The 26931-nt window shown below is 58.0% G+C and overlaps 1 long non-coding RNA gene across 3 annotated transcripts in view; it reads right to left on the bottom strand.

Annotated features, from left to right (window-relative positions):
* Positions 1-2300: 2300 nt before the first annotated feature.
* LOC138682218 (uncharacterized) overlaps positions 2301-26931 on the bottom strand; it is a 58353-nt gene continuing 33722 nt past the window's right edge. The window contains exons 3-4 of one of the 3 annotated variants that reach the window (XR_011322375.1): positions 21327-21449; positions 2301-3349 (exon numbers count right to left, since the gene is read on the bottom strand). This is a non-coding gene — a long non-coding RNA (uncharacterized lncRNA). Of the gene's footprint in view, positions 3350-8012; positions 9265-21326; positions 21450-26931 lie in introns of those variants that run through there. The other 2 variants (XR_011322374.1, XR_011322373.1) reach the window with 2 other exon arrangements.

Genomic DNA, 26931 nt, shown 5'->3' with positions numbered 1-26931 from the left:
CCAGTGCGTGGCATGTGCCCGGCTTGCGCTGGCCACGCTCCTCGCCCTCCCGCCCGTCCCAGGTGAGCAGGGCTTGCTGGAGGCGGCTTTGAGCAGCAGCAGCATGTCAGGCAGGTAGCAGCTCTCTCCTGCCTACATTGGAGAGGAGAAAGAACGAGGAAAACCTGGCCTGGATCCGGCCTGACTGAGCACCTGCCTCTCTGGAAAGATTTAAGAGCCCCGCTCGAGAGGTTTAAGCATGGTCCCAGAGCTGCCCCTAAGCCCCTGGGCACCCCACTGGGACCCACAGGGCCCCAAGTCGCCCTCACCCCGGCTCACAGCGCAGGGGTCACAGCCCACTGCAAACCCCCGACTTACCAAACCGCCTCACAGGCAGGATAAGTCCCCGTGCGCAGCCCCACTCCCTCCTTCTCCCACCCGCTGCCCTGTGCCCCCAGCACCGGACCCCGTGCCCGCCCCCACGGGCAGGAGGTCTCCAGCCCCCCGTGCCCTGGGCAAGTGCCACAGGCACCGGACCTTCGCATCCTAAAAACTCTATAGCCTAGACACTGACGGAGCTTCAAGTTCATCATTTTTGTGACGCCAACAAATGCAACCGGCATGTCGGTGCCGATGGGCCAAAATTCTTCACACCTTACTGCCCAGGGGTATTTCTTCACCTCCTCATTCTCCTGAGCCTCCTCCCAACCCTTTGGCCAAGCCGAGCTCTCGGGGCAAGAAGTCACAGGCAGGGGACAGGCAGGCCAGGGGGACTTGACCAAGGGAAAAAGATTTTTTTTCCAAACTTAGTCTTCACTGGGCTGATAAATCCTCCTGCAAGGCATGACCCCGCACCCACTCAGCCCCGACGGGGAGAGACTAAAATGACCCACACTTTGCAAAACCTCCTGGGAATTTTTGCCAGGGAGGGATAAGCCGGCATGGCATGGTGAGGCACGGATGGGGACCCAGCCCCAAACCCAGCCCTGAGCCCCTGGCATGGCCTGTAGCCCCCAGCACATCCTACTGTGGCATGGCCGATGCCGGACTCGGTGGTAGCAAGCCCGTTTATCCTTGCAGCAATCCTTGAGCAATGATTTAGCCCCTATGAACCCACCCGGCTGTAAATCCTGGCACAGACAAGTCTCAAACATTCGTTTCAGGCAACGCAGTTTGTGTCATCTCAGCATTAGCATTTACACTCTTATTAATTAATACTTGTTAAACTGAGACTAAAAATAAAGCGCTCGGCTCCTTGTCTCAGCTAACGCCTCTTTGCCCTCGCCCGGCAGCGCGGCTGGGCTGTGGCAGGCTCAGCACCCGGCTGCTCCTTTCTCCATAGCCAGAAAGCAGGAAAAAAAAAAAGGGCTGTGTTGAAGCAGGAATCCTGCTAAAGCAAAATTCAACCCTTTCTGCACAGCTTTGGTGGGATGAACTACCCGTCTCAGCTATTGCTAAGGTGTGTGGTAGCATGAGGCTCACCCTAACCTCCACTCCTGCCTGGGACAAGCTGTGGGGTGATGGGGACAGTAGTCCACGCAGGGTTTAATCTTTCTTTTCCGTTCCAGCTTCTGAACTTGTTTTTCTTTTGCTGCTTTTCTTCTTCCTGGGCTGGGCCGGCTTAGTTGCACTTCCCATTCGGAGCTGATTTCATTTCCCATGTGAGACACCCCGGGAGGGCTCGTGTCCAGGAAGGAAATGGTTAAGTGTAGTGGGCACAGGTGGGCTTTTGTGCCTGCACACAGGCAGGCGCTGCCAGCGCTGCCTTCGATTCGATCCAAAGGGCAGCAGTTGCTGCAAAAGTCCCTTTTCCCTCCACGAGGCTGCTGCCGCCCATCAGCATCCCTTTGGATGCAAAGCCGGTGGCTGCACGTGTAGGTTAGAGCTGCTGCTGGGGGAGCTGCGGAGGAGAGAAGGGCCTGAAATGGGGGTCAAAAAGGCTTTTGGGGAACCCCAGGGGTGAAACCCGGCTGGGTTTGGGCATGGGCAATGGTGCTCCCCCTCCCACTCCAGCCAAGCGTTAAACCCACCAGGCTCCACGTTTCCTCCCTTCCCAATTGCCAGAGCTCTTGGGCCCCCCTTCAGATGTCAGCTAAGTAAAAAAAGCAAAGTCTCAGAACAGGCTGCTTCCCACATAGATTACATACATTGCACACGGTTCTATAGCACACAGACCTATAGGGCGTACAGAGCCGGAGCACATGGCTGGCACGGGGCCGGCTGGGTAAGGCTGTGCCCACTGTGGCTTCCCGCTGCTTTTGCTGGGGAAGACAGCCTGGTCTGCCATATTTAATAACTTTAAATACTAATACTAATACCAATTTGTTAGTTAACCTTTATTAATGAAAACCCAAAGCCTGCAAATATACATGACTCCAGGAAAGCCCCGGGTTACCAATCTGCATGACTTTAAACACCAAATCTTGCAAGACTTGGCCATGCCCTTGGCTTGGGTGCTCTTCCCAGAGCCCCTTGGCTTTCATTTTCTGGAAAAGTCCAAGCTTCAGCAGAGCAAAGGTGGAGGCCAGGATCCCACCCTCCTTTGCCTGTGCCGGGGCAGCCCAGCATAGAGCCGGGGGGGCAGAGGGGCTCTCCCAGCCCGGGCTGTGGGATGGAGAAGCTGATTCCCAGGTCCCCTCTGAGCTGGGGTCGGGTACCGGAGCCAGCAGCACCGGTGGTGCTTGGCGATGCAGTGCAGCTCACACGCATTGGGAGTGAATGTTAATGGTGCCGAGCTCCTGGGAGAAATGATCAAATTCTCTGTATAAAGCGGGGAGGAGAGGAAGGGGAGGGGGAGGAAGGGAAAATAACTCCACAGATTAATTCTGCTGATGAAAATTAAAATCGGGCATCGCCAAACCAACCCCAGAATGAGCTGCTTTGGAGCCACAGCTCAGCCCCAGCCTGGCCGCAGCCACCCTCCGGGGTTGGGTCTGCCCCAGCTTTGCTCTTGCTTGTCCCCCGAAAGCCCCCAGATGTGTTAAGCCAGCAGCTCCCTGCATGGGTAAAAGTGCTGCAGTTTATGGGGCAGGATCAGGCCCCGGGGCCGGGAGGGGATGGGGTAACCCTGCTGTGAGCATCCTGGCTCGAAGAGGGTTTATCTTAATCTCTGGTGCCTTCGCTTCCCCCAGCTTTACCTGCCCAGAGGGCAAGTCGGAGCACCCAGAATTGTGAGATTTGTTTCAATGCCAATGATTAAAAAAATTAAATGTTGAGGGCTTTTTTTTTTTATTAACTTCCTGGGTTTTGAGCCTTTAAAGACTTATTTTTCCCCTCTCTGTGCTCTCTGGCGAGGATGACTCCGAAGGTCCTCCTGGCCTGAAACGAAGGCAGAGACTCAGCAGTGATCACAGGACTCCAGGAGCTGCTGCTTTAAAAAGAAAACCAGCTTTAAAAAGAAAATAAGGTAAGAGTTTGGGAGTGGGCTGTGCTGTGAGCTGCTGCAGGATCCGACCCTCCGGGCTGGCAGCTCCCTCCTGCTCTGCTCCTGTAGGAGCTGGGAAACCTCCTGCAGAGCCCGGGATGTCCCATGGGAGAGACGTGACTCCAGCATTCCTGGGATGGCTCTGGGGGCACAAAGGGACTTTCCTTGGCTTGGAGCACTGTGGGCACATTGGATGGCACCGAGGAGGCTGCAAGGCTCTGGGCCGGGGGGGACACGGCAAAGCCTCGAGTGTTCATGCTGAGGTTGGGGCTGCAGCAATCCCAGGGGGGCACCCATGGGTGAGACCCCCCCTGCATGCCCTGCTCTGCTGCACCCCACATTCCTGCTCCCCTCCACTACGCCACCAGCCGTCCCCTCTCCCTGGCTGTGATTTCATTTTGATCTCGGGCTGCTTTCCTCCCTCCCTCCATCCCTCCTCCCTCGCTCGCCGCTGCCAAGTCCGCAGGTTCCCGCTGTGACCTTGAGCTGGTTTCTGGAGCTGGTTGTGGGTTTCTTAAAGGAGCCGTGGGGGCTCCCACCACCCCCCCTCCTGCTCCCCTAAACCCCAGCCCAGCCACACACTGGGACCCCTGGGGACAGGGGGAATTGGGAGCCAGAGCAGTGGGGCCCCCAAGGGCACAAAAATTGTGAGAAGGTAGAAGTGGCCAATTCTGCTGCCATGGAGCCACGGAGGAGGCGTGGGGATGCTTGGGCTAGTGGGGTGCACCCACGTCCCAGCATGAAGACAGGTCGGTGGCCCTCACTGGCAGCGCAGTGGCCCTGAAAGCCCCACAGCCTCCAGCAGTGGCAGGGAGAGCTTGAAAGCAAAGGTGATGCTGGCTGTTCCCAGCTCCTCTCCAAAGCCAAGCCAAGGAGCAGAGGACAGCCCCCCCGCCATGGAGACCTGCAGGGTAAAGCCCCTGATTTCCTTGCTGGAGCACGTGTGTGTGTGTGCGCACACGTGTGTGCAAACACAGCGTGGCCCACTGGGAAGCTGTCACTCATACCCAACAGTGGGTGTTGCACATAAACCCCAAATCCCACGAGCATCCCCACGCCCCAAGGTGAAGGTGAGCGGTGCCTGGAGTCTCAGCAGGGCAGAAATCCCCCCAAAGTGCCCTCACTCAATTCCTAAAGGCCCCTCAAACCCTCCCAGGAAAATCCTTCTCTGGGTTAAACCTTGCATGGATGTGGCATGATCTGGGGGAACCGGCTCTTGGGCTGAGACTGAGAAGCCAAAAAAACATCTCAAAGTGCCAACAGCTCCAGTGTGGACATGCACATGGAGACCCCACTCCCAGGAGCAGAGGTGTCGTGGAGGTTTTAAGCCACAGTTTAGCTAAGCTGGAGAGACTGAGATTTCTGCCTTGCTTGGCCAGCCCAGGCCATACTAAAAGCTCCATCAGCTGGAGAGGACCCCAATCAATAAGTGCCTTCAAGGCAAGTAATAAAACTTTGAAATTATGCAGGCAGCGCTTGGCGCTCCGCAGCAAAGGCGGTGTTTAATTCATGGGGATGCTCTTGGGGAACTAGGGAGGGGGGTCTTAAATTAGGGAGAAAGGATGAGGGGCCACACTGCTGCCCTCTGTATGGTGCTTGGACGGGCTTGGAAGATCCTGCAGTGACAAACCTACTGCTGAGCCTTCCTTGCTGCAGTGCCCAAGCGCAGCAACTCGTCCAAAACCCACTAGAGGTATCGGAGAGATCCAAAGGTGCCCCAGTCTCCACCCTTGTCTGAGCATCTCTTCTCGCGATCCCAGGGAGCTGCTAAGCGCACAGCATCGCTCTTTGCTGCCTTGTGGGTACATGGATCACGGGACCCCACAGATCAGCCTGGGGACCCCAAAACCAAGGAATGAGCAACACCTTCTGCTCCGGACATGGAGCCCACGGTGGCTCATAACGGCGTGGGAGGGAGCAGGAGGGGATGTTCTCAGCCCCATCTATTATAGATACATATGGGGAAAACTGAGGCATGGTGGGGTTACAGAAGCAGAAGGGATAAAGGATAGTTATGGGAGAAACTCAGCAGGGCTCATGCCCTGGAGCAGACCAACCGCCCCGGAGATGAAAACCTAGAGATTTCCCTCTGTATCACTATAAAAATAAGGGGCACATTTGGACCACAAAAAGGCACCAACAGGCCACCAAAGGTCACAGCCTGGTGGCCAGGGCACCCTCAGGAGCCCCTGATCCCACTGAGGAGAGGAGAAACTGCTTCTCTGCCTCCTTCATCCAAGGCACTGGGACCAACGGTCTCTGCATGGAGGCAGGTCTGGCTCACAGGTGACAGGGACTGAAGCGCTCAGGGCTGTTGAGGCAGCACAGGAGGCGCAGCCATTGCCCCCACTACCACAGGGACAGCTCGGGAAAGCCCGAGCCCGTATCCCACCCAGCGTGGGGACACAGTCCAGCACCATGCTGGGAGGAGGAGGGATGGAGCAGGAGGAGGTGGGAGAGAGGGAAGAAAAGGAGAAAAATGAGTTTTCCTGCTGCCCCAGCAGTGTGGCGATTGATCGGGTGCAGGCTGGTGTGGAGCGGTGCTGAGAGCCTCATTCCCCACCGCCGGCTCACAATTATTGGAAAAAAACCGGCGCTGCTGCTGCAGTGAAATTAGTTATTGATCTCTTGTCTGGGTGACAAGCGCGGCGCTCGGCTGCGGGGCTGCTTTCCCCACCGGCCAGCCCCGCAGCCTCCTCCGCTCACCCCGCCGGGGCTCAGCATCCCCAGGGCTGTCCTGCGGGTGGAGGTGACAAGCAGGTGACTGAAGGTCTCAGTGCTTGCCCCAGCCTCAAAGCTGCTCCCCAGGGAGGTTTCGCCCGCCCCACTGCACGCAACGAAGACCTCAGCAGGAGAAAAAGGGCTCTGCCCCACACAGGATGGGACCCCCAAGTGCTGACAGCCCCTCGTTTTCACCCTTTGCAAAGCTTTGCCCCCCACCCACAGCCATCGCCCGTCCCTGCCTGGGCTCCCGGCCCCCAGGGACTGGGGTCAGGGTGTCCTGAGGCCTTTTCCACCTCCTGATAACCTGGCCATCGGGGAGGGAGATAAGGCAGTGGGAAATCAGGCAGCCTGAGAGCTTTTGTTGTTTGGAAAGGCTCTGCACAGCTCTGGCTGCAGCTGGCAGGAGAGGCTGGACCAGCATCGGCTGCCCGGCCCCGTGGGAACAGGGACATGAAAGGACCAGCGAGGCTGGGGCAAATGGTTTCTGCCCATCCTAGGGATACTTGCACAGTTTCAACAAAAAAAAAAGGGTATTTTTTTTTCTTGTAATTCCTGGCGTGAGGCAGGAACAACAAGGGACATTTCAAACAATCCTGTTTTCCTCCAAACTTGGTCACGAGAGAAATGCTTCGCTCCAGGCCGAAGTCGGGGTTTGGTTTCCAGCGGCTTCATTTGGAGTCTCACCTTTGCTTTGAGTTAATTGAGGTGTTTCTTTTGCACAGAGCAAGGGTGTCTCTAGCAGGGATGGTTATCTGAGGCTGGCACTGGAGTCTCCTCAGTCACAAGGGGGTTGTTTGACTGTTCATAGGGGTTTTTTCCACCGGCTTTTTGCCCCAGAAAGCAACTCCCTGAAGTGATCCCTCCCCGGGGGTGTAATTAAAGTGGCTTTTGGGATGTAAATGAAAAGCCCAGTGGCGATGGGTTCCTGGGGGCCAGAGGTCTCTGCAAAACACCCACGTAATTTTTGCTTGGGCTTCTTCTGTGGGGTCCCTGCAATGGGGACATGGCCAGTGCCCCTCTGCCTGGAGGGTCCCATGGGTGCTGGGTGTAGATTAGCATCTGGGGGTGTCCCCCACGGGGGATATGAGCTGGTGGCACTGCCCATGTGCAGAGTCTGCGGGCTGTGCTGGTGGCAGGGTCCCAGGAGGGGACAGGATGGACCAGGACCTGTCCCACGAGTAGCTCTCAGGGATGGGCAAAAAGTGGCAACGGGGAGACAGGCAAGGGGGACAGCGGCCGGAGGCCACTGAGGGCCACCAAGGTGGCACATGGGGTGTCCCCAAGCCCTGTGTCGAGGGGCACAGCCAGCTCTCACCTCCTGCCTCCCTCTCAGCATCCCAGGCAGCACAGGACCCTGTCAGCACTGGTGTCCCCAGGGAGGCAGGGGGGTCCTGGCCCCTTCCCCAGCCTTGGACAAAGGCCTGGGAACAAAAGCCTGTGGGGTGGGGAGGCATCTCCTGGCCAGGGGTATTTGTTTAGCCCGGGAGGAGGTGGAGGGGGGAGAGGAAACTGCATTTCAAAGTGTTTCACCCTTTGTGCATCCTTCAAAGCCCCCCCAGTGCCTCCCGCATGGCTCCAGTTACAGCGGGGTCCCCACATGTCCCCTGTGAGGGCACCGGGTCCCCTCCGGCCCTTCCCTGCGGGTCACCGGGAGGGAAAAAGAGAGAGGATGAGGACGGAAAAAAGGCCAGTACAGCCAGGAGGAGGGAGCAGATCGCAGCGGGAGCATTTCCCCAGCTCAGCCCCTCTCTAGGTGGGGAAGATGAGGATGCCCCAGCCCCAGGGACCGACTGCTGGGCTGAGAGTGAGCTTGGGAATTCATGTGTTTCTTCCCATTTTTCTCCATTCTCACAATTACACTGGGGTGGGGTGGGTTTTTTTGGGGGGGGGGGGGTATCCTGGGGGTGGATCAAAACCAGTGCCTGGCCTCTCGCCAGTCTGGCAGCACCCGGAGCAGAGCCGCGGGCATGCAGGTCCCCTCGGAGAGGCCGTAGGAGGTTGGCAGACGCCAGCCAGGCAAAGCCCATCCCTCCCAGACCTGTCCAGGCTCCCCCAGGAAAGTGCCACCAACACTGGGAGGGCTCTGGACGCCTGCGGTCATCCCCCAGCTGCTTTTGCAGGTCCCCTTGTCATATCCATCACCTAAAGCTGGGCACACTCCTGCACAGAGAAACCCTCGGTGCCTCCAGCCCCAGCTGCGACACCAGCCTGTGCCCCAGGGACTGCTGCATACGTGAGGTCTCCTAGGGCTGTTTTGGTATTTCACCACCCTAAAAGCACCCATTTATCCCCTGACTGGGCAGGGAGGTGCAGCACAAACAGCCACTGGCATGTTCTCTGGAGAAGCAGCTTCCCAGTTTGCAACTGGGCACTCTCCCAGTGAGTTAGCCTCACCCCATCACTGGCACAGGAAGGCACCATGTGAGCCAGCCAGAGCAGCCCCGAATCCCCCAAACCCCAGCAAAGCTGGGATGTGGATCCTAACCATTCCTGACAGCCTCCAGAGCTTTGCACTCTGCGGGCACGGCTCAGAGATGAAGGGGGAGAAAGGCGCAGGCGATGGGGCTGACCCCATCCATCGGCTTTTCCTGCCTCCCCACTTCCCTCCGGCTCGCTGGCGGAAGCCGAGCCCACGCCGACGGCGGCGGCTGGGCAGATGGAAAGACCAAATGATGGCTTTGCAGGGGGCCTGGGATTTGTTTGAGCCATCGCTGTCTCAGTGAGTGACTTCGAATAACGGATACACTTGAGAAAATCGCCATCTGCTCCTGGACAATTCGCAACCAGAGGAAAAGGTGAAATAAATTCAGCGACTGTATTATCTGCCCGTCCCCAGCTCCGACAGCAGGGTCAGGCTTTGTGCAGCGTTCTGAAAGCGATTTGGGAATGAGAGGACGGTTTGGGATGAGCAAAGAGCAGAAAGCGGGAAGTGGGTGGAAGAGTTGAGGCCCCGGGATGCTGTGCCTGCAGCAGGGCTCTCCCAGCATCCCAGGTTTGGTGAATTTGGCAGGAAGCTGAAATCTCACCAGATCCGTTATTTTTTTCCATCTCTGAATTTTGAGTGCCTCCTGCTTCCAGCTGGGCTAGAAATACCACAAAAACAGATGCTACAATGCAGCACATTTAGTGCTTCGAACCTAGGAAGAAATCAGACATGAAAAATAAATGCAGGGGTTTGCAGTGCCGGCCCCACTGGGCTGGAAGAGCCCTCGCACCCGCAGTCCAGCCCACAGCAGGCTCAGCAGCTCCAAAAATCAAACCTCTCGTCCTCAGCAAAGCAAACCCATGTCAGGAGAGGATAAAAGTGCCCCCTGCATCTCTGCTCGGCCATGCCTGTGAGCCCAGAAATCCCACACGGCTCAGACAGCTGATTTTTATGCACTTGCAATTAGGAGGGGGATAAATCCTGCCCCCAAAGTCATGGCACTGTGTGGCAGTCCCTGGCTGGAGGGGCCCCTGGTGCTTCCGAGGGGACTTTGCTGTGGGAGAAAAAGCCTCAGCGCTTGGTCATGCAGGGGCAGGAGGAGCTGAGGAGAAACCAAACTGGATGTGACCATTTTCGGTGGCCTTTCGCTCCTAGCAAGCCCAAAGTGAGGGTGCAGAGGTGCCCAACACCGGCACTGCCCCGCACTCCTGCACCGAAGGGAACCTGTTGCACGGGTGAAGGTGACGATGGGGTCTCTTCATCCGTCTTTTCCTCCTCGCTGGACTTTACCTGGACATGAGGGTGTGTTTGCCACCTGGGGAACACGACCCAAGCTGGCACCACCGGCCATCCCCTTGGCCAACGCGGCCACCCCAGCCTTCCCCACCGGAGATGCAGTTCTCAGCTCAGCCAGCCCCTCTCCCTGGGGAGAGACTGGCAGGGCCGGCACATCTGAGATACGGTGCAGGGCCTTGGCGTGCTGCCGCGAGCTGCTGCGGCCTCACGGAGATGAGCCAGGGATAAACCCTCCCCGAGCGGCCGCCGGCGCTGGTGGGGATGCGCTGGTGTGCCCGGACAAAGCTGGGCACGAGCGGAGGAGAGCCCCTGCGATGTGTTCGCTGCCCACGCGGGAGATAAAAGCTCCCGTTTGTTTTTTATAGCAGGCTGGAGGTGGGCAAGGCGCTGCCTCAAAGCGCTGCTGTCATGGTCAAAGAGAGAGGAAAATTACTGCCACCTGGCAATGGGGGCACAGCCTAGACCGCGGCGTCACAAGGAGTCCCCGGCTGGGTGACACTGCTGGGGGGACCCTGTACAAGGTCCTGGGGAGGGCTGGGGGCTCAGCAGTGAGCCCCCACCATAGCCACCCATAGGTCCCGTCCACCGGCACAGCATCCCCGCTGCTGGCCGGCAACGGACACGATGCTCCGGTGCGCGCTTCGCCTTGGCGTGGCTGCCATCGCGTCCTGCGGCCGGGCCCCTCCTGGCGGGGATGCCGGGGGTGCCAGGTCCCCAACCGGCTTCATGCCAAGCGGCACGGGCAGCTCTCGCTCGGCACGGTGAGGGGAAGAGAGTGCCTGGGGGAGCGTGAGCCCGGTCGGCGGCCCGAGGATGAGGATGGGGAGGAAGAGGAGGACGAGGGTGAGGAGGATGAGGATGGGAAGGCAGGACGGCGTAGCTGAGCCGCAGCGAGCAGGAGCGGGAAGGCGAGGCTGAGCGGGCGAGGGAGAGGGAGCAGAAATCTGTTGCCCAGGATGTGTGCTTCGCTGTCAGCCGGCTCTGATTAACGGGCTGCCTTCCAGCTCCGCGCCGGCTGCGTTCCTGGCAGGAGCGGAGCCCCCCGGCTTCCTGCCGTAGGAGTGGCTCGCTGAAAGGTTACATTTGCACAATGTGCCGCTGGAAAAGCGGTGCCAGAGGTTGCAGGCGGGGGAGCCGGGCGAGCGGGCGAGCAGGCAGCTTCGCTCTGCTCTGCTCTGCCTGTGTAATGGAAAAAACCCTCTGGGGGACGCGCAGGAAAAATATCAAGTTACGCTCCCCCAGCACGGCGGAGCTGGGCCCGGCCGGCCGTGGATGGGGAGAGCGAGAGCGAGGGATGGGGCGATGGCGGCACGCACCTTCAGACCCTTAGCACCGCTCCGGATCGGCCCCAGCGTGGGGAGAAATAGGGCTCTGCACCCCCATCACCACGGGCCGCAGGGCAGCGAACCCCTCCGTCGTGATACCGGCTCCCCAGTAAGGTTTTGCACTTGTCGTAATCGGGAGCCCGCGTCTCTGCCTCTTGGTGGGGAAAATTGAGGTTGCTGAGGGGAAATTTCCAAATCTGGCCAGGAAGAATTTCCTTCGATGGAGCTTCAGTCCGCACCACTGTGATTTATGGGGCTTGGCACAGCCGCGACTACATCCACACACACGCACATGTCTCATCCCCAGTTTTCCCAGCCCCGCTACCCCATAACTTTTGGCCTGGGAATATTATTTTGGTGTCTGGGAAGTCCAGCTCCTCGTGGGATTGCTGAGCCCACCATAGCTGCTCTCTGCCCCACAGCATGCCCTTAAAAACCTCTGCTCGCCTCCTCCGTCATCCCTCTTGGCACCAAAGCAGTCTCCTCCCGAGCGGCTCAGCACCCTCCAGGGCGAAGCCCTTCACCCCTCCCTGCACAAGACCCTTCCTTTCACCTTCTCTTTTTTTTTTTTGTATCCCAATCTGGTCACCTTTTTGCTCCCTAGCCGCAGAGGAGAGGTCACGGCAGCAGGGGCAGCACCCACCCTCACCCCAGGGTGCTGGAGCCAGCTCGCTCTGCCTTGCAGGAGCTGACATTTTCCTTTTTGTCTCCCTTGTTTCCTTGGTTTCAAGGTTTTTCTTCCTCATTGAGCCCCTAATTAAAAAAAAGCTCGGGAGGATTCCCAGATTTGGGGTGCTTGGAGGAGACCACAGCTGCCCCTGCAGGCTTGCCCTCCCCAGGCACAGGGGACCCAACGGTCTTGCCCTGGTTCCTTGGTTTTGCCCCAAAGCTTTTAAATCTCACCTCCCCCTGTGCCAGAGCCAGCCAGACTCCAAACCCCACCAGGTCCCCCTGCTCAGCATCATCCAGTCCCAGTCCCCACCGCACTGGGGTGTGAGTCCTCCCCCTCTGCTGTCCCTGGCTTCCCTCTGTGTCTGTTTTCATTAGGATTTGGAGATAAGCTTCCAAATAAAGGCGGTGTTTTTAACCATTTGGCCTTATCAGCCAGCATCCAATGGCATTTGCCATCCACCCAGCAGCTGGGCTTGGAAGATGCTCCGAGGGAAAATGGGACCCCAAATATCCAGACCTCTCCTTCTCTAAGACGCAAACCTGCCCCAAAGCCTGCAGCGTGGCTCCGGAGGGCACCGGTGGCTTTGGGAAACTACTTCTATAGTTAATGGCCCCTGCCCGGGGGCAGCAGCGTTAATGCAACCACGTGCGTGAAAACAACCCAAGGACCAGCTCGGCACACCTGGATTTTATTCTTGGTTCTGCCGCTGGCCTGGGGATGACCTTCGGCAAGTTGTTTTCCTTCTCCGTGCCTGTGTTTCTGCTTGCTCTCCCACTATCAGCCCTTTCTAAGCCCAGTGATGCTCTGCCTGGCGAGATACCCCCCCCAGCCCTAGGAGACTCCATCTGACTTCACATCACTCCCCCCAAAGGTGTGCAAACAGCAGCAGCTCTGAGTATCGACAGGTCCTACATCCTCCAAGCGCTTTCCAGAGCCCCCCACCACCGAGCCCCCTCCCCGCCGAGCCATCCCATGGCTCATTTTTACAGTGTGTGTGCAAAGCCCTGAATATATGAACCAGCTGCCAGCAGCTTCCAGCCTTCAAGCTGGGGAAAATCAGCTACTCACATGAGTCTCGCCACGGGGGTGTCCCCTGGGACAAGGCTGGAGATAGTCTCACTCTCTTCCTCTAAGTCTTGGGGACCATGGTGGGGGGGAAGTCCTCCAAGGAGAAGCATGGGGGAGTAACACCAATGGTGACAGCAAACTTGCCCCCCTAAACATCCAGCTGCTTGCAGGCAGCAAACCAACCCAACCCCTCCAGGAAAGCCCTTCTACTGTTGCCCAAAGAGCCCCCACGCTGCGGAGGGTCCCTGTTAGGGTTCAGCCCTGTTAGAGACCCATTACTGGCAGCGGATGAGCACTTCTACCTGAATGGCATGGAGAGGAACGCAAAGAGCAGCCGTTTCTACCCCTCACTGGCAGGATCTCGGTGCACGGGAGGCAGGCACTGCCCCAGGATGCAGGCAGGGAAGGCAGGAGGCAATGCATCAGAGCCTGGGCACAGCGATTCTGCTCACACCACAGCCTCGCTGAGCTCCCTCCCTGCACCCAGCAGAAGGTGCTGGGGGTCTGGGTGGGAGAGCAGCGTGGGGGGCACGCACCCCTCCCCGTCCCGGGGGAGGAGGGTGGTGGTGCAGCCTAGCAGCACCTATCTCCCCAGCAAATCCAGCCCCGGGAGCATCACAGGAACCTGGGACTGGGGATGGCAGGGGCAAATGTGTCCTGTATTAAGTACCTCCAGTAAAGAGCAGATGTTGTGAAGAGCCTGGCTCCCAGAACCATCGCTGCAAGCTCCGTTGCCAAAGCATGCAAAGAATCCCAACGCCAAAGCACGGCCAAGACACCCAGCTCTTTGGGGGAATCAGATCTGGCCCCAGTGCTCGGCATCTACAGATATGGACAGCATGGTGGCTTTCGGGGACAAATGTCTCATGCCAGGAGCTGCTGGGTCCTCTGGCCTCCATCCTGCACTCGCTGTCTTCCTTGAGCCAGAGCCTGTCTCAAGGATGAGGTTGTTTCCTGCCCTTTTCCCAAACAAGGCCCCCAACCATACTGAAAAACCTCGAGTCCACTAAGCCCTCGCTTGTGGACAGCAGAGATCTGCCTGATTGTATGGGGTTGGCTTTCTTCCTCCGTTCCAGCTGTTAAATTGTATTATAGACAGTTAAAAATACATTGCATACTTTCCTAATGTGACTTTTCCGTGGTAAGCAAGCAGCACGGCCGTCACCGAGATGCTGGAGGTCGCGGGGAGAGCTGCTTGCTGTGCCCATGGACAGCCAAGCTAGCGGCTCTGCCAGCGTGCAAATGCCTGGCCCCAAATTTGGGTCCCACAGAGAAGAATCGCATGGCCCCATGGCAGCTTTGGCTTCGGCAGACTGACCCAATGGACTCACTGCCTCTTGCCTCAGTTTCCCCACTTGTAAAAGCATTTACGGTCTGTCCTCTGTGATGAGATCTCACATTACCCCAAACTTGGCATTCTTTGTTGGGCTTTACAGAAAAAGGGTCTTTCGCACAGAGATCAGAGGTTAATAGAAGTCCAGGGTTGAGCTAGAAATGATCTGCTCATAGCATTATAGCGGAAAAGCCTAATTCCTGAGCGTGACTGGAACTGGCCGCGTGGCATCCCATCAAAATGCCGGTGGGACATGGCCCGGCCGGAGCCTGCAGTGGGCACAGGGCAGCGCCAGGGCAGCTGAGCTCAGCCCGAGGCAGCGGCATTGCTGCAAGCTACGTGTGAGCTCGGATGAATCTCTCCTTCTAGCAGCACGGCAAGCTCCGCTAAGGTCTGGCGTGGGTGGGTGGGTGGAAAAACCATCTCCTTTTGGTTTGCTACAGGGCTGGAAGGAGCAACCTACATCCCCAAGGATGGGTTCCCGCGCGGCTGGGAGACATCCGTGGTGTGGGGAAGGCAAGGGGAGAGCAAAGGTGATCTCTGCGGGAGGTGGGAGAGGCAGCGCCTGCTGCAGAGCAAACCGCCCTCCTCCTGCCCACGGCAGCAGGGTGAACGTGGCCGGGGCAGCCCCAGCTCAATCTCCCATCTTGTGCTGAGTTCACTGGAGAGGACAACCCAAGATGAGCCCTGGGATGCTGGCGGCTCCCCTTGGCTCCCAGTGCCGGGAAAAAGGGTGCATCGGTCCTCTTCACCCCAACCGGGCTGCATCCAACCCAGCCAGACACCTCCTCAACCTCTCGCAGGACCGATGCTCCAGCCCCAGCGTGGGCTTGGGCGGCAGAGAGGAGCCCAGCGCCCCAAAGCAGCCGAGCACCCCAGACCTCCGGCGAGGCGCTGGGATGGGGAAGAGAGCCTGCGAGAGGGCGAGGAAGGAGTTAAATCCCCAGCACTGCCAGCTCCCCCTCCTGCTTCTCTGCTAACTTTGGGAGGAAGGGAATAGCATAAAGGTAAGAGTGGAGGAAGGAGAGAGGAGACAGATGAGAGAAGGAGCAAGCGAGGGAGAGGGGGAGCGGGAGAGAGGAACAGACGGCAGAGAGGGAGAGCGTGGGGGGGAAGATGCTGACGCTTCTTCGCCATCTCGGCAAGAGGCAGATAGAGGGGAGCAAGGGGGGAAAAAGAAAAAAAAAAAAAAAGAAGGCAAAGACCAAGGGAACATGGGAGAGGGAGAAGGAAGGAGCCGGAGCGAGGGAGCATGTGTGAAAGTCGCAGTGAGAGAAGGGGCCTCTTTGATTCCCCGTGCCTCATACCAGACAGTGTCTAGACTGCAGCAATTATTGTCAGCTCAGAACACCCAGGCATTGCCATTTCAGCTGAAAGGGAGCTTAACAAAGAGCGAGGAAGAAAAAAAAAAAAAATACCCTGCCGGCAGAGAGCTGGTCTCCCTCCAGCACAAGGGGCTCTTCGGAGGGCCCTCCATCGCCCCGAGCCCCCGGCGAGCCCCAGCCCCAGGTGCCCTCGCAGCGGGGGGAGCAAAGAGTTTGCTGCGGAGCGAGGTGGCTGCGGGGTGCGAGCGGTTCCCGGTCCGGCGTCGGGGTCTTTGGCTGGTTTTGGGGTGCAGCAGCCGGGCTCAGCTCTCCTGGCAAGCCCAGGTTATGGGGCTTTGGGCAAGGGGTATAGGGGTGGGGGGAAAGGGCCCCCAGGGAGGTTGGAGGTGGCCCTGCGGAGGGGCAGCTTCCCCAGCAGGCAGCATTTGGCTGTAAGGACCCACGGAGCTGCTCCCCGGGCCAACGGTGGACGGTCAGACGGACACCTTGGCCTCACTGCGGAGCCCAGGGGATGCGCGCGCCTTCTCCAAGCAGCGGGGATGTGAACCACAGAGCTCGGCACCTTTGCCCTGCTTGGGGACCCCAATGCACGCTGCTCTGGCTGCTTTTTATACCCCTTAGGGTTAAGGAAATGATGGGAGGTCACTTGTGCAAAATCACGGGAATAAAAATCATCCCTTCTCTCCGCCATCCCGTCTCCACACCACCATCGGAGCAGTTACCCTTTCCCCTCTCAGGCCCTTTGCCCTCTGAGGGGCTTTTGTGCCTTCAGAGGTCTGGGATGTGGCTGAGCCTCCCAGGAGGGAATTAACGCCCAGAACTGGCTGAGAGTCAGGAATTCCTGCTGTCCGCTGGAAACACCCACCTCGTGCCCACCCCAGCTCTCCGGTGAGAGCCAGCTCTGAATACCTCAGAGGGGAAGAGGTCAGAAGGAGAGCTTGTGTGCCCCGTCTCCACCGAGCCTGCGGTTTTGGGGGTGGTGATGATCCCACCCCGCTCTCTGTGGGGCTGCCCTGCAGATGAGCCCCTTCGGGAGCATCCCCAGCTCCAGGGCTGTGCCAGCCGCCTTCAAAATTTGGGTGCAAAGAGCAGCATGGCCAAGCGACCTTCTTCGTTGCTGGATGGCACCAGGGACTGTCCCCACGGAGGCTCACAGCTGGCCTGCTGGGAAAGGCGGCCGATCCCTCCAGATGCTGGAGCGCAGCTCAGGTTTAATTAGCACTTTTAATGCTCGGAAAGGAGACACGAGGGAATACCCAGCGGGTTGGACATGTTTTCCTCACTAGCGATCCGGCTGGCAACTGGGAAGCTCCCCAGCTCCAGCTTGCTCAGCTGGGGTGACATTGTCCTGGGGTCTAAAACATGGCAAATACCCTTGGCGAGCCCCACTTGGACCCCTCAGAGCAGGGGCACCTCTGTCCAAAGGGGTTTTTGTAGAAAACCCAAACAGTCAGCATGCTCTGCCAGCATGGGATGCAGTTTGAGAGGTACCTGACCCAACACTAGGTCAGCTGAGCTGACTGTCCTTGTCCCCTCTCTGCCTTTGGGGGACAAGATCCATTTTCTGGCCAGGTCTGGTCATGTCTACTAAATCAAGGATTTCTTCTCCCTTGGGTACATGGCACTGATGTTGCTGTGTGGATAAAATGCAGCCCCACTCACTGCAGCCGACTGGAGGAGATGACAGCAGAAGTCCTACAAAGGACCAGGATGGCAAAACCTGCCCAGGGAGGGACTTGTCCCCTCGGTTTACCTTGGCTGGCCATGGCGTGCTATGGAGATGATGCTGTTTCCCAGCACAAAGGTCCCTCGGCAAGATTCAGAGGAAAGCACCCACTTTGCCCATTGCTTACATCTCCCATCACCACCCCGTTGCAGCGGTGCCCTCGGCTCCCAACACCGCAGTGCCAAGCTCCCTCACACGCTGTTGCAGCCGGCATCGCTTCTGCATCTCGGGGACGGGGTCTCCAGCTCTGGCAAAGCCCTGCACCCAGGGCTTGTAACACTCCAGCCATGGAGGACACTGAGCTTCCAGTAAGTGTGGGTGCTGCAGTGAAATAAATACCTGATATGAGCAGTGGTAGGTCTTCACCTTGTGAGCTTGGGCGAGAAGGTGTTTGACCTTCACAGGGAACTTTTGGGCAGCCTGCCCTGACCCAGGACTGGACCATGAGGAGCCCAGACCTGCAACATGACATGTGGGCTTGGGCAAGTGTTTCCCCGAAGATCTGCCAGCTGCAGGGCTTCGAAACTACCGCCCCAGGGCTTTGTACCGCAGACCAAACACAGCCACGCAATGCAGGGGGACTGCCACTGAGGACTCTCTGCAGTTCTCTGATGCTGGACTCCCACCGAAGCGTGGTGAGGCAATGCAAGAAGAAAGGCCTTGCCTTCTCCTCCATGATACCTCCAGTGCCCTCCCTTGGGCAGCCTGGCCTGCCTTCCAGAGCAATTTGGAGAGCTCCAGCTCCCCATGGTGCCCCTGTAAGACCCAGCCCTGCGGAGATCATGGAATCGTAGAATCATTTAGGTTGGAAAAGACCTTTAAGATCATCGAGTCCAACCATCAACCATGCCCACTAAACCATGTCCTGAATGCGGGGTCCCACCAGCGGGGCCCCTGAAGCCACCAACATGTGCCCATCGTCAGGTCCCCCCCCATGGTCCCCTCCTTCCCCCCCAGCTCTCTGAAACAGCCACAGTCCCAAGCAGGAGGGGAAAGGAGGGATCCGGGAAGCCACAACCGCCGGCGTACGTGCCCTCTTTGTGTGTGAGCGGGTGGGTGGGAGAGAAACCGGCCACATCCCGCTCCCCCAGCGCGCAGCCCGGCGGGCACCAACATCCGCCGGGAGAGGCCGGAGGCGGCGGAGGTGGCGAAGGCACCGGGCAGCCTGGGCTCTCCGGCTGTGGCGGGGGCACTGCCAGCCAGGGCTGGCGCTGCTCTGCGTCCACTCCCCGCCACCGTGCAGGGGAGGCACAGGGGCACCCCCGGCACCCCCACACCACGCCACGACCCTCGCTCGCCTTCCCTCCCCTCTGCAAAGCCATCTGCAAATGCCAACTGCTTGTTTTCCAGTTCCTCCAGATTTACCCCCTCCTCTTTTTTTTTTTTTTTTTTTTTGGCCCCCCCCTTTTCCTTCCTTTCTTCTTCCTGGGTTAAAAATAATCAAGTTTCTGGGAAGCAGCAACTCCTGCTGCGCCTGCCTCCCCGCACTCGCGCCCCGGAGAATAGCTCAGCTCTCGGCTCTCCGCTCCGGCCCCTCCTCGCTGCTCTCTCCTTCCTCCTCCCCACCCCCTACAGGGATCTGACTAATATGCTTGGGCTCTGCTTGCCAGCTCAGCTGGAAAGGAATTTAACCATTGCTTGGCCTGGAAGGAAGGAGCGGAGAACCCGGACCTCCCCCCCACACACATACCCCCCCGGGAGAGGAGCGACCCTTCCTCCATCACCCGGGAGCCCTGGGCTGGGTCCCTGCCCGGCCACGCTCCTTTGGGTGCTGGCCAGAGGGTGATGGAGGAGAAGGGATGCATGGTGCCAGCACCCCACGGCGAGCGGTGGTCCCAGCCGCGAGCCCCACGTGGGTGCAATAACCCTCGTGGGCGCAACAACCCTCGTGGGTGCAATAACCCTCGTGGGTGCAATAACCCTCGTGGGCGCAGTAACCCTCGTGGGCTCCCTCCGAGGTGTCCTGCCTTCCCGTAGGCCAGGCGAGGCGAAACGCAGCACCCCAGGTGCCGTGGTCCCCCATGGCTTGGCTTGTGGGAGCCCCTCATCCAGCCACCGGTGCTCCCTGGGCACCCACACCCCCAGTTTGCAACTCGCCACAGGCCTCAGCGCCGGGCGAGGGTGGGAGCCGGGGTCCCACACGATGCCGCTCGGGGGGTCGCAGTGGGATGGGCAGCTCCAGCCCCACAACCCCGAGGTCTGTGCAGGGAAAGCCCTGGACGCGGGGAGCCGTCGCTCAGCCCTGCTGCAGTGCAGCTCTGGCAGGAGCCGGCAGCCCTCCGCCGAGCGCTGGGACTCAGCCTCTCCTTCAACACAGTGGGTAGGAAGCGACGAGCAAAGGCAATGTCACGCCTGGGTAAAAACCGCATGGGGAGAAAGCTCCCCCATCCCCTGAGGCTAAACCCCGGTGCTAAAAAAGCTGATGTTTGTGCAGACCCCCTCCGCTCTTCCCCCCCTTGCCAGCCAGGCTCTGAGCACAAGCAGATTTAGCAGCACAGAAGGAGTGGGAGCCGTGGCTCTGCTTTGCAGCAGGACAAGCAAAGCACAAAGCCTTGACCAAGGTTATCCCAGAAAGTCTGTGGCAGAGGTAAGACCTGACTCCCCCCTCCAAGGCTCCAGCTTGCTGGTGTATTGCAGCATCTCCCTGCTGTGCCAAAAATTCCCCTTGAAATCTCCTGGCCATTGCAGAAGGACTTCAAGGCCAGAAATCCTAAGCCCAGCACCCCAGCGCTGAGCCGAGCCAAGAGGCAGCGGCTCGGCCGCTGCTAACCCCCCGCGCTGGCTGGCTCAGCCTGGCTGCTCCAGTGCCAGGGCACAAACCGTCCCGGAGGAGGACGGTACCTTTCCTGGAGCCTGCTGCTGGGTGAGCTGTAAGCACAGCCCCTCCGAAGATGGGGCTGGGGAGGAGGAAAGGGCACTGGGCACAAAACAGGGACCCAGAGAGCGCAGGAAAACTGCAGGCAGAGGATGATCCTTTAGCTGCTGGGATGCTCCATAGAGCAGGGTCCAGCATACGCCAGGGGAGGGGGGGTTGCGCTGGCACGAAGGAATCTGAGAGAGGAAGATGTCTCCTCTCCAAATCCTCCCTTAAATGGCAGTTCTGCTGTAAAATAGGGTAGGATGGAGCTCAGTGTTTGTTTTCTCTGCAGGACCTGAGCGTGGCTCAGCCTGGGACTGCAGAGTCAGGCTGGGCTCCTCACTGACACAGCCCCGCAGCGCTTTCTGCAGCCCCGGCTCGGCTCTCACAAACATCCCTGCGGAGCCATTGCCCGGTACAGGGACACAGGGCATGAGGGAGGAGGAGGATAAGCATCCAGCTCACTCCCACCTCGCCTTTCTGCCCTGGCTGCTGGGACTTGAGGCAGCAGGATGGATGCGTGGGGGACCTGTGAGCCCTCGCCGCGCACCAGGAGATGCACAGACAGAGCCCCTGTGGCCCCACACAGCCGATGGTCAGGGGATGAAGCAAGTGATGGCAGGACACAGGCAGGAGATGGAGTGGTGCCAGGCTCTGACCATCCCTGGGCGAGCAAGGTTACTCCCATCTGCTCCCCCATCCTAAATTCCCCGGTGCCCTGGGAGCTCCCCCCAGCCCTGCCTGCCCACGGGCCCCGCAGCAACCTTGGCAGCCAGGAAATGCTGGCGGGAGCGAAAAGGATTGAGAAACTGCAGGCAGCAGGATGAGACGCGAGCCAGCACAAGCAGGATGTGACTCGGGGGTGACGGGGACCGCTGGAGGGGTGTCACCGGGATGTGGTACCTGGGGCCCATCCTGTACACTCCCTCTCACACTCCTCACGGCCAAGCCCCAGCCCAGCCTCTGCTCCCCACGCAAGTCACCAGGTCCCGTTTCTGTTTCACCACCTGAATTCTCTGTTAAGAGCACAGTGATGTCTTCTCCCTCCATCCACCACAGGGTTTTGCACTCCCGTCCTTCCCAGGGCTGTCACCCAGGGCTGTCCGCTCCACCCAGGGCTGTCCCTGCCACCACAGTGCCCCAGCCCCGTCACCCCATCTGCATGGCAAACCTGATATTTCCCGAAGTTTTTCAGCACAGACTAGATGGCAGCGGTGGTAGGATTGGGGCGAAGTGGGGCTCAGACACCAGCTAGACCCTCCTCTTGTCCTGTCTCCAACAAGCTGTTGTAGCACTGCAGGAAAGGAGAAAGGAGAGGATGAAGGAGGAGAAGCAGAGAAAAAAAAAAAAGCAGGAAGAGAAATAATTTTTTTTCCCCACTAAACACCCAAAGCAGCTTTGCTTTGTTTTTCTACCAGCTCCCCTGGCTGAGGCCGGCTGATCCCAAGGTGGCCCCTTCCATGGGTGCTGTCTTCCCTGCAGCTCCCATCTCCTCATCCCTCACCTGCCTGTCCCCTCTGTGTGCCGTGGTCCCTGATGGGGACTCCAGCACACCCTCACATTTCATAGCTACAGCATGGCCAGGGAAAGCCAATTCAACAGCCACTCCTGCAAAATTACCTGCTCGGGAGGAGACAGCCAACCCAGGCACAAGCTATAGTACCCAATCTATCAAAAGGCAAGAAGGGACAAGCAAATAATCCCCCTGCCACCCCAAAATGCATTAACACCATTAAAACCCAAAGACCCTGATGGGCAAGACTGGACATATACTCACTGGCTTTGTGGCAGTTCACCCCAAATCAACCCCAGCTTTGGCTCACCCTGGTATAAGCATGGAGGAGTCAGGATTGTGCTGATCCCTCGAGCAAGGGGACCCATTTTGCACCCCCCAGCCAACCCCTTGTGTTCCGGGGGTTCCCAGGGCTACTCTGTGCTGCTGCAGGGCATGGGACAGCTTTGCAGAAGGACTATGTCCCCGGGGAGGGGGTGGGAGGTGTCACCCCCCTCTCCTTTGCAGGGGAATGGCTCACACAGGTGTCACAAAAAGCCAGTTCTCAGCAAACGGCTTTAGCTGGGTTGGTGTCCTTCCAGCCAAGGAGTTCAGCTCAGTTCCCAACCCCTACCTGCACCTGGGCTCATCAGCCATCCCTCCACACGGGAAATTATTTGCCCCGGATGAGGAAAACCAGAGCAACAAGGAGATGGATCCAGCAGCTGAATTCAGTAAAGCCCAAAGCTGGATCAGCAGCTTCCTTGCTGTGGAGCAGCACAACAGTGAGATGTCAGCCTGCTGGGGGCCAGGGCCCAGGACACCCAGCCCACTGCACCCCCCGGTAGATTAGGGCATCCCACATCACTGCAGAAAGACACATGATGGGAAAGACCCAGTTACACAAACAGCTCCGACCCTGGCTCACCAGACAACAAAATCTCAAGGGTTCTAGGATGCTGCAGCTCTCCTTTTCCATGTTTCTGTGCAGGCAGGTGAGCAAAGCATAAGGACACACTCCCAGGGGAGAGAAAGGTCCAAAGCTTGGGAGGGAGAAATGGGAGTGCAGTTTAGCCTGAAGGCCAGGAGATCCTCTTGGGACGCATCTCTGGACCCAGGAGGATGCAGGAGCGAAGAACCACATTGCAACAACTCCCTGAAACATCACAGTCACTCTCTGGGTAATGCAATATCTCCAAGGTGGGGCAAATCCCTTATCCTCCATCCATGATCCAGGAGTGCCTCCATTGCCCAGAAAACATGGAGTGTCCTTCCATGGCCAGCTCCAACCCTGGCATGGAGGCACCAGCTATGGGACTGTAAGGGGATTTGTGCTGTGCCCTACTCACTTGGTCACTCTCATCTTTCTAAGAGCTGAAGGGGATTTTGCTTGGTTTTGGAGGAACAGTAGATTTACCAAAAATTTGAAGATTCAAAAAGGCTGAATCATCCTAAAACTCAGGGTGAAGCTGAAAAATTGTTTGGAATGAAAAAAAGAAATACCTGTGTTGGGCAGGGAAGAAGGCTTTGAAGATGTCAAACCATCTTCTTCCTTCACTCACATGATGAATTGTTGTATTTGGGCATTTTCTAAAAGAATCTTTTTGACTTTTTCATTCCAACAAACTATTTTTTTTTCAGTTCAAAAAATGATTTCAATGTAAAAGAAGAGATCTAATTAAAATTAGGCAACCCCCAAACATAACAAAACAAAAACCTTCCAGGCCAAACCAAACATTCTGGCTTTACCTAAAACAACTATTTGCACTGGTATGGGGTATTTTGTGGGTTCTTTTTTTTCCTTTTACATTTTGCCAGAAATTGCCTCCTAAACCCCTGTTCTGGGTTGACATGGTCCAATTCCCACATCCAGCACATTCCCTTTGGGCACCAATCAACACTCTTCATTCATTTTCCCAGCAACATGGTACTCCCTCAATGGACCAGACCCACTGGAGTAACTATCTTCTCCAAGAAGGATGAACACTTCTGTTCACCTTGCTCACAGTCCTCTAAGCCTGCCCTGTGCATCCTTCACAGGACCTTCACACAACCTCGAAACCCTGGAGACTTAGGCCTCCTTAATGATAACTCAACAACCCAGCGGCCACCTCTACTCTTACACTGGAGGAACCTCCTCTGGGGAGGGGAAACAGAGTCTCTTCTCAAGACACCTGCTTTCCAACCCAACCCCACCCAACTCAACCTAATCCAACCCAACTCAACTCAACCCAATCCAACCCAACTCAACTCAACCCAACTCGACCCAACCCAACCCAACCTTCTCCTTGCCACCACCCACAGCCCCAACCTCCATCCGCCACCACCCAGACCAGGTGGCATCATGTCCAACTCCAAGCTCACCATACAGCCATGGCCAAGAAGAGGGATTTACCATCCAAAAAAGGCAGGTTTCCCTAAGGCTACCGCAGGGGAGGTTGGGGGGGGGTTAGACAAAGAGATGCTGGGCTGCATTTCCAGCCCCCACGTCTGGCTGCAGAGGCAATTGGCAGCAGGGCTGTGCCCTCCGACCCCAGGCAAAGAGGTGAAACCCCAGGAAAGTAGCAAACAAGTCAAGGCGTAAATACGGCACGAATCCACGGCACTTCAGCGTGGTTCGTTATCTCCGCTTAGACTGGAGTCGGTGGAGCCGGGTTTGAGAAGAGCAGAAATATCAGCAATTAAAGATATGTCGTGTCAAAAAAACTCTAAACTGATTAAAGTTGAAGGCTCCGTTTTCTTCTTTTCATCAGAGAACGGAATCAAAACCTGCCTGGAAAGACGCGCTCCCCCCGTTCCCAGCGCTCCGAAGGCAGCGCCTGCATCCGTCCTGCTGTGTCCCTGCATTTTAATTACCACCTTATTAATATTCATGAGGCTAGGCACTCAAGGGGGATTGCAGTCTGTCATTCTCTCTCTCTCTCTTTCTCTCTCCCCCCCCCCCCCCGGCTGAATCTGTGGGGTTTTTTTTTCCTTCTCCTTCCCAACAGTTGGTATGCTGCAGATCCGTACGCGGCCGCGTGTGCATGCAGCCCCGAAGGCGCCGAGCGTGCAAGGGGCCGTGGTGCGGGGAGGGCGCCCGTGCTTGCCAGTGGCGGGTGGCACGACTCGGGGTGCGGGTGGGTGGGTGGGAGCAGGATTGCCCCCGCCGCGCGTGGCAGCCCCGGCATCCGGAGACAAAACTTAGGGATGCCGAGCGGCGCTCCGGCTGGGAGCGAGCATGTGTGCGCGCATATGTGACTGCCACGCACTCGGGGCGTGATGCTGGCACATGAGCAGAGCGGCCCGTTGGGGAGCGGGAGAACTGGCGCACGTGCGAGCGGGCGTGCAAGGAGCAGGTGCGGGGTGGGGAGGGGGGGGCACGTCTGCGTGTGCTCACGCTCGCGTGCATAACTCCTGGCAACAGCATCACTTCTGAGTGCTGGGGTGATGGTGTAGGACCTGCACGAGAAGAGCGTGGCCGTGCAGAATGGCGCGGGGTGAACGCAGCTGCCCTCAGCCCCCACCCCACCGCCTCTCCTCGGGGACCGAGCACCCTGTATCTCAGCTCATCCTGCACCCCGTATCTCAGCTCATCCTGCACCCCGGCTGTCCACGCTCAGGCAAAAGCAGCCACTGCTGAAGCGGGCGAGAGCACCACGGCACAGCCGAGGGGCCACTGTGTCCTTGATGGAGCTACAGCCTTGGCCATCAGGGTGAAGTGGGACCTAGCAGGTTTTGCATATATCCAGCAAGGGGGTGCCCCCTGCCCGGCTGTGCCCTGTTTGCTGGTGCAGCTTGCTGGCTGGGCAAATTGGATCCCATTTGTTTTTTCAGGTCCACGGCGCTGGCATACCCTGGGAGGAGAGAGGGCAGAAAGCCTGGCTTGAGGGCAACACAGAGGGAATAGGCTGGTGATGGAGCTGGAGATAAATTGAATTTCTCATTCCTCAGTTAAGCAATGTGGGGTTTGCCTGCTCCTCGCTGCCATGCAGCGTTTAACCCTTTCTATATTCATTACTGAAAACAGTGCCCACGTGGGCAACAGAGAGCTTGCCTGGCTTTGCAAACCCTGCTCCTCCCTTGCTGGAGGAAACCACAGGAGGGCCAGGCTGTCGCCTCCCCAGGCTGCTGTCCCCATCCGTCCCAAGGGACCGTGCTGGGGTGATGCAGAGCATGTGCAGGTGCTCCCATCACCCCGTGCTGCTCAAAGCCGTTGGCAAAGGCGTGCAGGGAGCTGCCCCATCCCAACAGCCACCAGTTGCAGGCTGGAGCTCACCTCCAGTTTCCAGGCAGCCACAGCCAGACCACAGTCCCACCTTCCCCCAGCATCTTTCTCTTGGCTAATGACACCCAAAGCACCGTCAAGAGCCTGAAGCCCCTTTGGGGACGGATCCTGCAGCCCAGAGCGCTGCCTGCCCACCAGCAACCACCTGCGAGCAACCTGTCGAGAGACACTCCAACTCAGCGGCTCCCCAACGCCCCACTTGCTCAGCTCCACAAATATTTGAATTAAGGTCCCCTGGGGAGCCGCAGTCACAGAGTAACTGATTTCTCCTCCTTCATTATATCTCTGTGTAATTTACCGAGGGACGGCGGCGTGTGCCTCCGTTCGAGCGAATTCCCAGCAGGACTCCCGAGAGCTCACAAATCAGGCAAAGGCAAGGCATTAGAATATGAAAGGTGAGGCTGGTCTCCCCACCAAGGCTCATCTCGCTCTTCCCCGACTCCGCCAGCCCCGAATTGTGTTTTATTTCCGCCTGCTGCCCCTTGTGCGAGCGGGGAGGTGACAGGTTGGGGACAGGCCACAGGGCTGTGTCCCCAGCTCTGTCCCCGGCTCCTGCTCTCTTCTGGGCAAGAAGGGGAAAAGGGTCCGCTCCCTCTTGGCAGCACCTCAAGAGATGCCAAGGAAGCCAATGCAGCAAAGGTTTCCAAGTGAAACCATGTCACCTGGCTTTAAAATCTGACTTCTTTTCACCTGGATGCCTGTGCCTCAGTTTCCACATCTACAGAAAAGAGTAGTCACTCCCTCCATTTACTAGTTTAAGACCCTCAGCACTTAGATGTTGGAGGTCTATAAAAGACAACTGGCATTATGGATCTATCTGTGTTGCAGCTCCAGCAAGGAGGAGCTGGAGGACAAGTTTGCCAGCATAGCTCTATAGTTACCAGAAAGAGCTCAAAGAGTCGCCAAGGAGAAAGAGAAGAAAAGGGAGAAAATGAGGAACTGGACCAAGGATGCACAACTGAACTGCTTGGCGTTGTTACTTTGTGAAACATGAAGTGCGAGGAGGCTGGTTTTCAG

Source organism: Haliaeetus albicilla, chromosome 26 (genome assembly GCF_947461875.1).
Source record: "Haliaeetus albicilla chromosome 26, bHalAlb1.1, whole genome shotgun sequence".
In the NCBI taxonomy this organism is placed as follows: domain Eukaryota; kingdom Metazoa; phylum Chordata; class Aves; order Accipitriformes; family Accipitridae; genus Haliaeetus; species Haliaeetus albicilla.
Note: the sequence above shows the minus strand (reverse complement) of the source record. Positions and strands in the feature narration are given on the sequence as shown.